The sequence below is a fragment of the Sarcophilus harrisii genome, chromosome 2 (genome assembly GCF_902635505.1).
Source record: "Sarcophilus harrisii chromosome 2, mSarHar1.11, whole genome shotgun sequence".
NCBI lineage: Eukaryota > Metazoa > Chordata > Mammalia > Dasyuromorphia > Dasyuridae > Sarcophilus > Sarcophilus harrisii.
This window is the reverse complement of record NC_045427.1, coordinates 475,552,895-475,567,832: the sequence shown is the minus strand read 5'-3', so window position 1 is coordinate 475,567,832 and position 14,938 is coordinate 475,552,895.

Sequence of the window (14,938 nt, the reverse complement as noted above, 5' to 3'; positions counted from 1 at the left end):
CAAGTCTTAAAACCGTACATATAGTCATATATATGAGCCACACTCATATACCACAATACACATGCATGCATGTAATATATATATAAATTGTATGTATACCTGCATGTGTAAATACATGTGTGCATGTGTGTGTATGCATGTATACATATGCATATATATATGAACCATACAGCCTAGAAGGAATAAACCAGTTGGATTCCATTCTGATCATTCATTTCCTCCCCACCTTTATTACTCCCTTCCCCTCCAGCACACATTCATTCATATTTTTAAAAATTTATTTTATATGAAATCTAAGTCTGGCTCTGTGTTATATGGGGTAAAACCCCCCAAAAAGATTAGATTACTTAGTATCACAGAGTCAATCATAACTTGAAATCTGACAAATCTCTTCACTTTTCAGACAGGGAAATTGTTGCTTAGAAAGCACAAAGTTACATAGCTAGGTCTCTTTTTCATCTGTAACATTCTAAGAATCTATGAATCTCAATTCAGCATTTATTAAACACCTACTGTGTATAAAGCATTATGCTCAGTATGGGTGGTGATAGAAAGTTTTGCTCCCCTGCTTTCATGAAGCTTTCAATCTAGTAAGAAGAAATCACAGAAAGCCATAATGCACAGTAATGATACATAGTAAATACACAAAAGACGTTTGAAGAAAGTGCTTTGTGAGGTCAGGAGGGTAGGAAGTAGGCAGGAGTACAATGGCAAACGTTTAACAACCAGCTCCCTAGAAAAAACATTCACACTTTTTTTTTTCCCTCAATAATAAGGTGAAATAATAAGGTGAAAATACTATGCTTCCATCTACCTTCAGTCTCTCATAGTTCTCTTTCTGGGTGTAGATGGCATTTTCCAATCCAGGTCCGTTGGAATTGTCTTGGCTCACATTGCTGAGAAGAACCAAGTCCATCACAGTTGATCATTTTAAAGGTCCTTCTAGCCATAAATTTTGTGATTGGAAGAAATATGTATTACCAAAGACAAAGGAGAGGGAACAATGTACAAGCCTTCCTGTTTAGTTCATAAGGATAGGCAGTTCTTTTTTTTTTTTTTTTTTTTATAGTAACTTTTTATTGACAGAACCCATGCCAGGGAAATTTTTTTTACAACATTATCCCTTGCACTCACTTCTGTTCCGATTTTTCCCTCCCACCCTCCACCCTCTCCCCTAGATGGCAAGCAGTCCTAATACATGTTGAATATACCTAGTATAGCCTAGATACAATGTAAAACATTCACACTTTTAAGTGTAATCTACCTTATTAATATTTTCTCCATCACTTTCTTAAATCTAGGCAATCAACAAAACAATAAATCAAGACCTGGTTTGTGGCATTTGCTAATTTCTCTGGTAAATGCTCACACTGAAAATTTAGCAATCATCTCTTGTGAACTGGAGAGCAATAGCTCCAACACAATCCTGGAAGGAGGGAAAGCTGGTCTTCACTAAACTGCTGGGGAGGTGCCGTATCATAAAAAATGGACTAGCAGTAGTGGCACATAACTTGGGATTTAGTTGATTTTACTCACCTTCATACAATCTATCACACAGAGAAACTGGCCTTTGTGCTGCTTTTTACACATGCCCTTTCATCTGTGTTGATCACCTTGCTTTTGCATAAGCTGACCCTGATCCACGGAATACACTCTACCTTCATCTCTCCCTTTTAGAATCCCTATCTTCCTTCAAAACTTCACTCAAATATTGCCTCCTACCTGAGACCTTTCCTGATCTTCCCAGCTGCTGGTGCTCCCTTATGTTGCCTTGTATCTATTTTATACTTATGTTGCATATATTTTGTATATAAGTATATTTTCTCTCCTAATTTAATGGGGTCAATGGCTGTTTCATTTCTGTCTTTGTATCCCAAGGACCTTGAACATTTAAGTAAATTCTCATTGATTTATTTTCAACAGGTAGAGGGAAAATATCTGAAAAGGGGGGAGTGGTGAAAACAAAGGCACAGAGGTGAGAAGTTCACAGTATTTGTGGGGTCTAGAGATGAAAAATGTACTTATTAATTCCCCAGAGATATTCTAAGTGATATGAGGTAGTATAAAAAAAGCTTCCCTCTAGCTTCAATATTGTAAGAACCTACGAGTCTTTATCAGTAAGATAAATATGTAGTTATGAAATAAAGGAAAGGAAAGGTAATAAACTTCAATTGAGAAGATACAGGTTTAAGTCTTGATTTCAGAACTGATGAGGCATATCACAAGGAAGAATTGGTAAATGTTTAGCAACCAGATCTTAGGGAAGAAAAATGTACCCAGGATAAACTTTTAAATTTAATCTCCTTTATTAATATTTTCCTTTACTTTCTTAACCTATGAAATCAACACAACCATAAATCAAGTCCTAATATGTTGCATTTGACAATTTTCTGATGTAATTGCTTATTCTGAAAATTAAACAATCACCTCTTAGCTGAGATGAACAGGTTGCAGCACACACACTGTGGTTTCCTGTGTGACCTTGTAGAGGGATTTGTAGGAATTAAGTGAACTACACTAACTCCATCTTATGACTCAGTTCTGGATCTAGCTGGATTCCCTTTCTGTTCAATTATGGATCCAATCCAATTACTATGTTGTAACAAAACTTTGTCCAATTATCGGGATTATAAGAAAATTATTGTAGTGTTTGAATCCAGTCCTTCATGACTGGGAATCTAGACCACCTCTATTGTTGCTTAGTGACCCTTAACTCAGGACTTAGGTTATGCTGACCAGAAAGGTCCAAAGATTGATACAAGGAATTTTCTCACAATTGTACATCTCAAGCAATTTATGTGCCTTATCAACAACTAATCCTATACTGCTCAATCAGTAATAGTTTCCATGTTCCTTTGATTGAATGGGCACTTGTGGAGAGGAGGGGAATATTTCCTTTTCTAACTTCAGGGAGTCGTGCCTGTTCACTCTCCCCCTCCCAAGTTGGAAAGCCTAATCTTTCCTCCTTTTATGCTGTTTATTCTTCATTTAGAAATCAGATTACCTAATTTTGTATCCTGTATTTTGTTTTTGTTTAATTAATTAGTCTTATTTGCTTAATTGCTTTTAATGTATAAAAATCTGTCTCCTCTTATATTTGGGGCCCAGTTCCTATGCATGCGTTGCTTAATTCTAATTGGCATGGCTTTGCTAAATAAATCAATATATTCAGAAGCTGGAAAGTTACTACAATATTTTGAGGTGATACCCTTCACAGAAATAGAGAAGTTAGAAAGAGGGATTGATTTAAGTGAGAAAGATACTTTGCTCTAAACACAATTCCTCTTGCAATGTATTATTACCTGTTTTAACTGCCATGCTACTCTGAAAGTTTGAAAAAATGAAAAGGAATTTATTAAGAATTTAAGAATTAAGAAATTAAGAATTAAGAAAAAATTTACTTTGTGAGAGACACTATGCTAAACCCTGGAGATAAAAACCATCAAGGAAGACACTCCCTGTCCTCAAGGTGCTAATTATCTAATAGAGGAATATAACAAGTAAAGGGAAGCTAAAAAGGGTAGGTTTAGTCCCATGGAGCCTGGTTGGAAATAGCTGGGAAAAAGACAAAATAAGGGGAAAGTTCACCTATCAGAGCCTAGATCCCAGTAACAGAGCTAAAGTGCTTGGGGGAGGAGGACAGGGAAGAAACCAAAAAAAAGCAGAAAGCTTTAAAACTCCCTTATATGGAGTCTGCAGATCCCAGAAACCCCAAGTTGTTTTTTACATTTATCTTTGTCTAGTCATATATCATCTGTCTTATCTTTCTAAAGTTTATTTTCTAAAGACAAGGATAGAATCATACATTTGCCCTTTTAAAATGTAGTCTTATTCATGTCAGTCTAATATTTTCCTCTGTGGAGATCTTTTGGGAATCTGATTCTCCCATCCAGTGTATACATATTACATCCAGCTTTGAGTAAACTTCAGGTTTGATAAGCTGCCAGGTAAGCCTTCATTCAAGTAAATGATCAAAACCTTAAATGGCACAAGTTCAAGGACAAATAGATTCCAAAGGCACTTCATTAAAAACCAATCTATCTCTTGGAAACTCATTTTCTATATCTATAAAAGAAGGCCAATAATTTTTATCTGCCTCAGGGGATTATTTGGGGAAAAGTTTCCAGTAAATCTTAAAGTGACATGAAATATAAGCTATATTTTGATTAAAATATTGGTATTAACTCGAAGATATGTCCCTGAAACAGATAAAGTCAAGCCCAGGAGTTAAACTATCTCTAGTACCATCTAGAAATGTATTTTAGAATTATCCATCTATAAAGTTAAATAACAGCTGTCATTTAATAAACATCCAACAAATATTTATTAAATGAGTATTTACTTGTTTCTCCTTTCTTTTTGGAAAAGAATTCGTGACATTCTGGAATATTGATGTGTGGATGAACTGGATTTAAGTGAGGCAAAGTTGCCCAAAGTCATTGGTCTCATTCTCTTCCAGAGTCATTGAAGTCTCTTGGCAAGACAAAAGTCAAGACTTTTTTAGCCCTGGATGCAGCGGATGACCTTAATGTCTTCAAGGCCTGACCAGTCTCCAAGAACTGCACAGTGCCTGCGTCAGCCATCTTCATGGCTGTTGTTCTCATCAGTCCTTTTTGCCAGGGGAAGTCTTGAGATGTTTGGGGTAGACATCCCTCTAACTCACCAACGGGTCTGAGACCAGTCCTTTACTAGTTTAGCCCATCTGCCAAGAAGGCTTATTAGGGAATGGCTGCTCTATGTGCTACAGTTTCTTGGAGTTTCAGGTGGGAGTTGAATGCCAGGTAGACATCAAAGGCAGATGAACATCCCTAAAAAGGGCTTAATCCTCAACCTGATTTAGCCTGTCTGGCACTGAGGAGAGCTGAATTTTAGAAAAGACATGGCTTGTGTCCTTAAGCTTATGGTACGTAGGGGGTATCTAGATAAATATAATACACATATGAATGTGAAACATGCATATACAAGGAATACAGAGAATTATAACATCAGATTCCTGTCAATTGAGGAATCAGGGAGGGCTTTATATGGTTCCCTGAGTCTTGAATAAACCCTCTCTCCTCACCCCACCTGTCAAAAATCTTCCCCCTCCTTTAAGATCAGCTTCACTGTCATTATCCTTCTTTAATACCTCCCAGGTAGATTCCATCTCTCCTGCATACTCCAAAGTCACCAAAAGGACATCCAATCTCTCAAAAGGCTTTTTCAAACTCTGCTTTCTTTCTTCTTCTTGTCCCCTTTACTAGAGTGTGAACTTTTTGAAGGAATGATCTTTGTCTTATTTGATTGTATATCTTCTTTAATCTCTAACACAGAGCCATAAACCTTCTTTTTCTTTTTTTCCCCCCTGAGGCAACTGGGGTTAAGTGAGTTGCCCAGGGTCACACAGCTAGGTAACGTTAAGTGTCTGAGATTAGATTTGAACTCAGGTCCTCCTGACTCCAGGGTTGATGCTCTAACTACTTCGCCACCTAGCTGCCCCAGAGCCCTATGCCTTCTAAGTGTTTGCTGAATGAATTAATGAGTGATTGAGTACAAAAGTACATTAGATCTATTTCTGAGAGTGCAGTTTGATAAGAGTAGGAAGAATAATTCTTCCAGTTGGGAAAAGTTTCCCCAAAGCCCAGAAAGGGTTAGGTTATTCAGCATATCAAATTCCAGGTCTCAATTCAGGAAGAGAAAAGTTCAAATCTGGCCTCAGACTCTTAACTAGATCCTTAATTAGGTGACCTTGGGCAAACCATAGGACCTCTGCTTGCCTCAGTTTCCTCATCTGTAAAATAGAGGTTATAATGATAGATCTATGATAGATCTACCTCTCAGAAGTGTTGTGAGAAACAAATAAGATAATAATTGCAAAGCACTTAGTACAGTGTCTGATACATAGTAGATGCTTTATATACATTTATAAAGCACTTGCTATAACAATTATTATTAAGGAAAGGCCTGGTCAATAAAGAAGATAAAGAAATGTAGACTAGATGATCACATATTTAGATAGCTTCATAAGTGTTTGAGTTGTAGAATTCAGAGTAGTTGTTAATGTTTCAATGTCAATTAACAGACAGTATCCGGTGGAGTATCCCAGGAATTTGAGCTTGATTCTGTTCAGTTTAATTTTTTTTTTCCCAATGACTGAGATGAAGGCAGAGATGATACGCTCATAAATATTTGTAAATGGCACAATTTTGGGAGGGTCAGCTAATACTTGAGATGACAAATTCAGAATCCAAAAAGACCTTGACCACCTAGAGTCCTGGATTGAGTCTATAAAGTGAATTTGAATATGAAAAGTTTTTACCTATCAGCACAAATAATCCATTTCATGGATATAAGATGGTGGAAGTATGATTAGATAGCCATTGTTCTGAAAAAGATCTGGTGTGTTTAGTGAACTGCAAGCTCTACAAGAGTCACATGAGGGTGATGCATCAACCAAAAAAGCTCTCAGGATCTTGAACTACATTAAGAATCCTAGTTTCCAGGAATCAAGAAGATAATAGTTAATTTGCATTCTGTCCTCATCAGGCGGCATCTGAAATAATTTGTTCAGTTCTGGGAATCACAGTTTAAGAAAGATATTAACAAACTGGAGAACATCCAAAGGAGAGCAGTCAGGATGGTGAAAGACCCTGATTCCATAGTATAGTAGGATCTGTTAAAGGAACTAGAAATATTAGTTTGGAGAACAAAAGATTCAGAGACAATAAAATAAACTGTCTTCCAGGACTGGAAGGTCTGTCATATGATAAAGGGATTATTTGACCCCTGAGAGTAGAACCAGGAACAAATAGATGGAAACTGCAAAGAATCAAATTTAGTCTTGATGTCAGGGGGAAAAAATTCTTAACAATTAATTACAGCTGCCTAAAAGTGGCATGGGCTTCTTGGAGAGTGGTAGGTTCTCTTTTCTTGGCAGTCTTTAAGCAAAGAGTAGATGATCCTTCATTAGATATGGTATAGTAGAGATTCCCTTCCTGAATAGATTGGGTTAGAAGTCTTGTGACATTTCTTGCATCTCAAATTCTGTAAGTCTGTGACAGACAAAAGTTGCCTGTGTCATACTTTGCTGAGGTTCATCCCTGCAGATTATCAATCTTCATGATAGAGGAAAGACCTTGAGGGCCTGTGAGTACCCTATGAGTACCTAACCTTCTCATGGCCAAAGAGAGACTCCGCCTTCTGTTGAAGATTCCATTAAAGTGAAGAGGGTTAAGGAATCAATCAATGTATTGAATTTTATATAACATGGCTATGATCTTCCTAATCCAAATCTACAAATGCTATTTCATCTGAACTATTCAGCATTATACCACATGAAACAGAGCCCTGAGCTGAAATGACGAGGGGAGCCCCAAAATTCTCTCTCTCTCTCTCTCACTTGGGGGAGCATGAGGTAGAAACTCCTTGAAGGAGAAAGTCTCCTTGAACCCTTCCCTTTGCAAAAGGTCCACCCCAGGGAATCATTCTGTTAGAGTGGCACACCCCCATTGATAACACTCACTACTGATTATACCCTTACTGAGTATGCTCATGCAATTCCCAAAGATCTCTGTCTGATTTTAACTCAACTGTCCCAGCCTCTAGCCAAAGTTTCAAAAATAAAAAGGGGCAACTGGGCTCAGCTCCTTACAGAAACCAAAGCAGGAATTGTGCCAGGCCAAGGGATCTCCCTTGGCATGGCTGCCTGCCAAGGACTCTCTGCCCACTGAAAGACATTCTCTTTTCAGCATTAATTGATGTGGGTGTGGTCCCCTTAAGATTCCTTTCTTTCTGATTCCCAGCCCCTCCCAGTTGATGTAATTATCAATCCAGGACCTTTTGATTCACAATCCTGGTCTCTTTGAATTCCAATAAAAGATTCAGTCTGTCCCAGTCCCACCTGGATCTGAGCCAGTTTGGGATTCCACCCACAGGCCCCTCCAGCTGAATCTCTCATTATAAAAGAGCCAAGCTGGGACCCCCTCTTTGCGGAGGTCCCAAACATGCCAGCCTTACGCCTGGCATGCCAGGACCCTCTGTCCACTAGAACCCTATATCCAGTGTCCCTTTATCTCTACCTTCACTCATTTCCTTAACTAGACTCTAACCTTACTTCCAAACTCCATAATAAACCTCTTTTATTAATCTAGCTTTTCGGGCCAATAAATGCTTTTATTGGGAACCCTTGCGCTACCACTAGACTTATTCAACTCCATAACCTTGCACCGAATCCAATAGGGTTGCAGGGGAGCTCTGTTTGACTCCCTGTACCCTGAACCTGCCACTAGACCTCAATTAAACCCTAATTTCATTTAGGTACCCCATAGCTAGACCTCAACATTTGGTTAAGGAATAAGTCAATTCTTAAAGGGACCACACCCACATCAATATAACAACATGCTATAATGTTTCTATAATATAATCTTTATAGTATATTATTGAAATATAATCTTTGTAATATATTAATATAATTCCCCCTTTGAGCTTCATTTTCCTGCTCTCTGATGGGAAGTACTTGGAATAGATCTCTAAGGTCTGTATCAACTCCAATAATCTTTGATTAATATCCCATCTAACTCTGGTACTTTATGTTCTATATTCTAACATTCTGAGTTCCCCACAGTTCCCCACAATTCTGAACTCACTCTTAGGTCTAACATTCTATCTTCTTGTCCTAAAGTCCCTTTCAGTGCTGACATTTCCTAATTTAGTATCCATATAATTGAGGTGTTGGTAATTACTTCTCCCTGTAATATCCATCTCTTTTCCTGTGGTTCTCGGCTCCCTTCTTCAGGTGTAGCCAGCCTCAGAGAACAAGAGACATCAGGAAGGAAAAGGAAAAGATCCTTCTTGGAGAGCAGCACTGACCTTTCAAAATAAGTAAGTAACAAGACTTACTTATAGCATGCTATAAGCCTCTTCTGATTTCTTTTTTCTTCTATTTAATCCTGGGACACCATTATTTGGATTTGATATGCATAAATTAGCATAATGAATTCCAAAGGCCCCCAACAACCAGGATGTTAGGTAAAACAAAAGTAATGTATTCACACGACCTACTGTGATGTGTTCAAACCTATTACCGTTTTTGAAGGTTTGATGCACCTGAATAGTAGCAGACTTCTAACTCCTGGGGGTGGCACAGAGAGAGAGAGAGAGAGAGAGAGAGAGAGAGAGAGAGAGAGAATGAATAGACAATAGGAGAGAGCCTGGGGTGGGAGTAGGGGACTGGGAGAGGAGATGGAGCAGCCATTCACCTGTATCTGCCTAGTCCTCCATTGAAAGTCTTTAACTTTTTCTAATCCAACCCCTTAACTTTACAGATGAGAAAACTGAGGTCCAGACAGAATTAGCCCATGATCACATAGTGAGCAGGAGTAGAACCAAGTCACTGACAAACTGTATCTTGATTTTAAGTGCCCTACATACCAGGTTGCAAAGAAGGTGTGTGGTTCAGAAATGGTGAGCATTGGCTTATTGGCCAAGGATCTTACATTCTAACCATGGGAACTACCCAAGAAATTGAATTTGACCAATAAGTACATAGTTGTCCATATTTGATTGAAATAGGGAGACACTGATGTCATGGGAGGATAGCAGGAAGGGGACTTAGGTATGCCCTTGACTCAATCTTCAAAGTCCTTCAGGCCTATTCAAACTCTGAAGTAAATGAAGCCTTACTTGATTTTCACAACTGTCTTGAAAGATCTCACCTCATCTTGTTCAAAGGGAAGAAAAAAATCAATAACTCACTCTTATGGTTCCTTGGGCAGTGCAGTGGATGCTGTCATTAGCTGTGTGGCCCTGAATAAGTCATTTAACTGTTTACCTTTTTTTTCTCATCTATAAAATGATCTGAAGAAAGAAATGGCAAACCATTTCTGCCAAGAAAATCTCCAAAGGGGTAACAAAAAGTCAGACAGGATTGAAAATTACTAAACAACAAAGCTTACAACTATTTTACTAACAAAATCCTTATAAAGTAGGCAATACAAATAATTCCCAACCCCAACACAAATATTAGCCCATTTTACAGATGAGGAAACTGAGGTGCAGAAAAAAAGAAGTGAATTGCCCATAGTCACACAACTAGTAATAATAGGTCCATGTCTTTCATACGTTTCATATTTATTTGTCTGGAGTTGCATTGTTTCTCCCAGCAAAAAGTAATATCTTTCCCTTAAGACATACTAATTTTTGACTTTGTATCTCCAATACTTATCCCAGAGCCTAGTGTGTTGTAAGTGTTTTAATACTTTATCAGATTAATTATTGTTACAAGGTGGGGAGGATTCTCCTTCCACCATTTCTCTCATCACCACTCCCAATCCAAACTGAGAATTTATCTCTATGCCAAACCAGAATTTTTCCTATAGGAAAAATACTATCCCATAGGGGAAAAAAATAAAATTTGAGAAGAAAAAAATAGCACAAAGAGGAAAGAAAGAAACACTGGCTTAATACATTACAAAGCATATGATGATCTGACAACCAAAGACCCAATGCAGTTGAGACACTAAAGTATAATAAAAATTATCAAAAGTCCTTCCCTTTTCATTTGAATTCCCCCAAATCTCAGGTCCTCCTTTACACCTAGATCTCACAGTTATTAATAACAGCAATTTATGGTGTATTTCACATCCATTCATGATACAGTGGAAAGAGTACCATGTTTATAGTCAGAGAATCCAATTTCAAACCTCAGCTTTGCTAGTTACTATTTCTAAATTCAAATTAATTAACTTCTCAGGGTCTCACTTTTCCTTATCTGGCAAATGTTTGTGGGGGGGAGGGAGATGGATGATCTCAAAGGTTCCTTCTAATTATAAATCTATGGTCCCATGACTATATGATCCTCACATTAACCCTTGGGAGGTTGGTAAGACTGGAACTATTTGTCTCCCCCCTCTCCCATTTTACATATAAAACTCTGAGACCTAAATTAGGAGTCACTTTTCACATTTCCTCAAGTCAAGATATGATTTAGGAGGGCAATTTCTATTTCCATATGATGTGTTTGGGATTTAGCACCAAATGATGAGATTGACATAAGCACCAAATGAAATATTGGGGTTCAGTCATGTGAAGAATTCACAATGGCCATTCTCTTTGGCAAAAGGTAAGGTTTATTCAGAAGAGGTTACAGGCAAAATAAAGAGAAATGCCAAGAATAGTAAATATGAAATAGAGTTGTGAGAGCTTTTAGTTATCAAGGAAAGGGATTTAACAATGAACAATGGAACAGACAAGTTCCCTAATAGAACTCACAATTAACTAGGAGAAAAGGAACACCCTATGAGGTTAGAGTATGCCCTTAACTGGCAGACTAAATCCATAAAAATTAGTTTAGTACCCTAAAAGAGTTAGCTATAAAGAAAAAGACACCATGAGGCATGGTGGGGAAATGAGAGGAGAAACACCTCATGGCGTGAGGAAAAGGTGACTCGAAAGAAAGCCTAAGGCAGTGTCATAGCAGACTATAACCCCAAAAGGAATTCAGCAAAGATAGCATGAATCGTAAACAGATTTATAGGGGAAATTTACCTCAGGAATTTGACATAACTTGGATTTCTGGTTGGACATAGCAAGGTGGGATTACCCATGACCTCCACAAAGGGTGGGACTATAAGGTTAAACTGATCCTCATCAGTGCCCTTCCCTGATTGTCTCAGGAAGTGATTTTATCAATACTTTGGGTTCTCTCTGCTAACCCTACTTAGTAATCCAGGACATTATCATATATAAGTATTGAAACTAAGGATTAAATACCTTGTCTTCCAACTTTAGGCCCCTTTCTACTGCACCATACTATTAGCAAATGCAAGTGTTGACCGAGTTTGGATACTGGCATGAAAGGCAAGGTTTGTGAAACGACTTGCATAATCCAAACAGTATTTCATTTATTGATGGTTACTTTCTGGTTTACACACAAAATGCTACCTGTCAGGTCTACATAGACTGTTGATGGAGGGGAATTCACAAATTCTCTCCTATTCCAGACATTAGACTACTAGAATGTGAGTCTGGGAAAACCCTAATCAACTATAACTTGACTCATTTATAGGTTGGGCAGACCTTCCATTAAGGGACCCATCTTGATTTGCCTTCCCCTCCCCTTCAGGATCCTGAGGCAATGTCTCCCGAACAACCACTTCCTGCCAGAAATTTGCCCAACATTCTCAGGAAGGAAGAAACTGACACATCCTTTAGGCAGGTGTGGGTTTTAGGCCGGACCCACTCACTACTGGGGTGTAAGGATAGGGGGAGAGGAAGTTCTAAGACTTAACTCTTCTAGAGTATTTCTGTTCTTAGCAGCATTGATTGAATCTTTCATCTGGAAGTCCTAAGAATATAGCACATGGACTGCCCAGTATAGGAGGGAACAAAGAACATAAAATGTTGGAATTGGAAGGAACTTTAAGGATCATCTAAATTAAGGGTTCTTAGTCTTTTTTGTGTCATGGACCCCCTCGGAGGGCTAGTGAAGTCTAAGACTACTCTCCCCAATATACATCAATGAAGGAAATGCTAAATTTCAGCTAACAGTTAATAAGAATAAAAGTGTAGTTTTTCCCATCCAAGGTCACAGATACCCTGAAATCCATCCAAGGATCCCAGGTTAAATCCAAGCCCATCACTTAAACTAATGTTCACTGGAGGAAGTGACTTACTCAATGTCACATAAAGAGTTAGCAGTGAAGCAGTAGCAGTCTCATAATTCAGAGCGATTTCTACAACACTGTAAACTTGAGGCAGTATTACATAGTGATGGTGTTAGAATCAGAAAAGGCGACTTCAGACCTCTGGCCAGCGCTGCTCCTGGGACCCTAAGCAAGCCGTTCACCCCTTCAAGGCCCAGATCTTTAACTGTAAGAAAGATGATTGGACCATATGACCTTTAAGGGTCTTTTCTCCATTGGCTCTATGGCTGTATGATCCTGAGGTCTCGTGCCTTTAGTTCTGCTTTGTATTCCAAAGCAACATTGCCCCCTGGTCTCATCCCTAAAGAAGCTTATTCTTTGCACTATATCATAGGGACTGAGAATCAGCATTTGGGTTCTAGCCATTGGCCGTGTGATCTTGGACACTTCTGCTATGCCTGAGAAAACATCTCTCCTCCCACCCACTTGTCTCCTTCTGACACTGTGTCCCATGGTGGGGTGACTCTTCAGCTGCCAAGCTCTCTGCCTTCAGGAACACAACTCAGAAAGGCTTTGGGGGTGCCCCCGTCACTGATGGGCTGGCTGTGGGGTGCAAAATGGCGACGTTCACGGAAGTGGATGACCACAATTCTGGCTACCAGACTATCATGTTGTTTCAACCCCCAAAACAACTCATTAAGGATGTCAACCTGCATTAGTGTAGGGAATAGCTACTAGATGGCGCTGTGGATAGAGAACTGGACGTAGACCCAGGAAAACCTGACTTCAAATCCATTCTCAGTCCCTTATTAGCTATTTGTTTGTCTCAATTGCATCTGTGAAATGGGTCAATAATAACACTAATCTCTCAGGATTGTTATGAGATAATAATTGGAAAAATAATAGATGTTTAACAAATATTTAATGGTTGATCATTGTAAAGTGTTTACTGAGTGTCAGGTACACAGTAAGCTATTATGATTATGATTATTACTTGTAGTAAAATCATGAGTTTTATAGTTTTAGGAAGAGGCATCATGGTTTAGTGGAAAGAATGTAGGACTCAGAATTTAATTTTTTTGGCTGAGGCAATTGGGGTTAAGTGACTTGCCCAGGGTCACACAGCCAGGAAGTGTTAAGTGTCTGAAGCCAGAGTTGAACTCAAGTCCTCTTGACTTCAGGGCTGGTGCTCTATCCACTGCACCATCTAGCTGCCCCTGGACTAAGAATTTTTCAAAAAATTAAAAAAAAAACCCTTAGATTTGAATCTTGGCTCTGATACTTACAAGTGTTTGACTGCAGACAAGGAAATTAACCTTTCTGAGCTTCAAATACTTCAATAAAATGAAGATAATTTAATTAATAAATATGCATGTATTAAGTACATACTGTATTAGGCACTGAGGGCTCAAAGGCAAAAATGAAGCAGTCCCTGATGTCAATGGGTTTATATTCTGTTGGAGGAAACCACATATATTATATATATATATGGAAATACTAAAAAGGAAAGCAAAAAGGAAAATTAGAAATCAGGAAAATTTAAATTTTAAAACATTTATAAGTAAAACTTAGAGCCTTAAAATATTAGATAAACAGTAAGCTAATCTAATTTTTAAGCGAAAGGAAAACAAAATTGTTAGTGTAGAGCAAAAGGGGAAGTAGAGCAATACTGCTGTACCAATCCATGAGAGAAAAACATGCCAATGAGAAATGGAATATTCTTTTTTGTTCCCCGTACCCCCTAACCACTGTCCCCAACTCCAAAGATAAGCTGGTGGCTTAGACACACAAAAAGCTGAGTGTTTAGATCCCACAGCCCTAGCTAGGAATTTAGTTTTAGACAAAAAAAACTCTCATGGCCCTAAAAGGAAACTGCTCCTTCTCCCTCGGGATAAGGCAGTGGAGTATTCAGTAGTCTAGGCAGTCTAAACCACTGAAATCAAGGTATCTTCTGAGTTGCCTTATAGAAAATGAGGATGAGAAGCAAGGACCCAAGAAACAACTTTAATTATACCATAGCAATAAAATCCAGCAGAAAGAGATACATTCCATTCAAAGTGACTACAAAATATATGAAACATTTGGGAACTTATTTACTAAGAATATCCAGGAACTACATAAATACAACTATAAAATATTCTTTCTGCAAATAAAGACAGAACTAAATAATTAAGAAAATATGTTAGGTAAAGCCAACATAATAAAAAATGAAAATATAACCTAAATTAAGTAATTCAGTACATTCCAACTAAATTGCCAAGGGACTATCTTTATCAAGCTAGAAAAAAATAATGACAAAATTCACATAAAGGAAAAAA